Here is a 2,749-nt window from a genome sequence, read left to right as displayed (position 1 = left end):
CCCCCCTCTTAGGTTACAATCTGAACTTACATTTGGCATCAGAGCAAGAGTAAAGATAACTTGCTTCTTTGATCCAGAAAATGGCTTCCGCTAAACCGTTTCTAGCAAAAGGTCCTAATTCAAACCGACCACCATGTTTCACCGGAGATCATTATGATTTCTGGAAAATTAGGATGACAACGTATCTAGAAGCCCAAGGTGAAGAAATTTGGGGTGCTGTCCAGAATGGTCCTTATGTTCCCACTACAACTGTGAATGGTGTGACTGGTATCAAACCACAAACATCATGGGATGATGATGACCGAAAAAAAGTGTTATTTGACAAAAAGGCAAAGAACATTCTTCAATCCTCTCTTGGGATGGATGAGTTTTTCAGAATTTCTAACTGCAAAACAACCAAAGAAATCTGGGACACTTTGGAAACAACACATGAAGGAACAGAAGAAGTAAAACGTTCCAGATTGAATACCCTCTCTCAAGAGTACGAGATGTTTAGAATGCAACCAGGAGAAACGATTCTAGACATGCAGAAGATATTTTCACATATTATCAATCATCTTGCAGCCCTTGGAAAAACCTTGTCCAACAATGAAATAAACTTGAAGATTCTCAGGTCACTAACAAGGGAATGACAACCAAAAGTAACAGCCATATCTGAAAAGAAAAGTCTTTCAAATATGTCGTTGGCAGCACTTTTTGGAAAATTACAAGAGCATGAAATTGAACTTGCAAGACTAGAACAACATGAAGAAGGTGTAAAGAAACACAAGAATATCTCCTTGAAGGCAGAGTCCAATGTTCTTCAACAAGATGAAAGTTCTGATGAAGATGAGAATATTACTCTTCTTGTGAAAAAATTAGGAAAATTCCTTCAAAAGGATAAAAAAATTAAATTTGGAAATAAAAGAAAATTTCACAAGAAGAATGATGTTTCTACATCAAGTCAGAGTTTCACATGCTTCGAATGTGGAAAAGAGGGGCATATGAAGGCAGACTGTCCAACCCTTGCAAGGAAAAGTAGCCATAAAGGAAAGAAAGAATTCAAGCCAAGAAGGACCTATATTGCATGGGATGACAATGATATAAGTTCATCTTCAGAATCAGAGGATGACGAATATGCAAATTTAACATTAATGGCGTCACACCACTCCGATGATGAACAAGAGGTAAGTGATTCTGAATTAAATTTTAAACCTTCTTATGAAGAATTACAAAATGCATTTGATGAATTGTTTGAAAAATTCATTAATCTTTCTAAAACTTGTGCAAAGCAAAAGAAACAAAATGTATCTCTAGAAAGAAAGGCTTTTGATACACAAGAAGAATTAGAAAAGGTTAAAGGTTCTTCATGTAATAAATGTAAAGAACATGAAACAACAATTGCTGAATTAAATCAAGTAATTAAAAATTTTGAAAAAGGTCACAACAGTTTGGATGATGTGCTTAGCCGACAAAGATATTCAAACAACAAAACCGGGCTTGGTTTTTCTAAATTTGATAAACCAAACACCAATAAAACGGTCTTTGTTAAAGCAAGCACAAATCCCAACAACATAGAAACCAAGAAAATGCATGTTGTTAATTCTTCCAAGAATGTGAATCAAAGAAAAAATTCTAAAAGAAGAAATTATTCTAACAATTCTTTTAAGAAAAATAATTCAAATGTTAAGAATAATTTCTCTAAAGGAAATAATTTTGGTTCACATCATGTTCTTAATTTATCATGTTTTTATTGCAACATAAAAGGGCATACTCCAAATACTTGCTACATAAGAAACTTTGGTGTTCCTTATGGTGAATTTATTTGGGTAAAAAAAGGTATTAACCCACAAGGACCCAAAGAAAAATGGGTACCTAGAAAGTACTATTAATTGTCTCGTAGGTACTTGAAGACCATATGCTAATCTTGTCAAATTAAGATTGGTTTTTCAAGATACAAAATCATATGATATGATAAGACTAAGATGGTTTGAGAAAGATTGACACTTTGATGATGCTTTGGAATTTATTTGAACTCTTTATCATGTTCTTATTTATTCATGACTACGGTGAAAGGTACACATATAATTATCTTGGAAATTATGTGCATTCATGATAGTTGTTTCTTTGGACTTTGAAAATAAGTTTTATATGAATTGGAAATCATCTTCATGAATGCACGTGCCATTTTATACATACAAAGTTTTAAGATTTAAAATTTTGGTAGTTAAAAGGTAATGCATTTAGAGAAACTATTATGTATTATATTAGTCAAAAAATGTACTATGATTTATTGGAGGAAGTAAACTTGTATGTTTGGTCGCTAAATATTTTGTAACTAAATTGATATGTTCCATTTATAAAGCGTGTGAGTATGTTGCTTTGTTATAAAAGTAGTGACTATAAATTGTCATATATCACAAGTGCATGCTTTAAAGATAATATTGTTGTTTAGTGCAAGGACATATTATATTTAGTGTTAATGATTTCATATCATATGTGCAAAAATCGATGTGAATCATTGAATATTTTTTGTGAAGAAGATCAAGTATTTTTATATAAAATTTATTATTTCCCTTATATTACGACCCTTTGGATTTTACTCTTTTTCTTCTTTTTGATGATGTCAAAAGGGGGAGAAAGTGTATGTTTGTGTTTTGTGTTTAAATTATTTCAGGTTATCCAATTGCAAAACAAAGGGGGAGATATACAAGATAGGGGGAGTTTCGTTGAGCAAACATTGTCAAATGGATATGGTTTGTCATCATGA

The 2,749-nt window shown here is 32.2% G+C and overlaps 1 pseudogene; it reads left to right on the top strand.

Annotated features, from left to right (window-relative positions):
* Positions 1-2,749, top strand: LOC146937509 (uncharacterized; annotated as a pseudogene).

Source organism: Medicago sativa, chromosome 3 (assembly GCF_051527215.1).
Source record: "Medicago sativa cultivar Bolivia chromosome 3, Bolivia_mono, whole genome shotgun sequence".
In the NCBI taxonomy this organism is placed as follows: domain Eukaryota; kingdom Viridiplantae; phylum Streptophyta; class Magnoliopsida; order Fabales; family Fabaceae; genus Medicago; species Medicago sativa.
The sequence above is the reverse complement of the archived record's forward strand: the minus strand, read 5'-3'. Positions and strand labels throughout refer to the sequence as shown.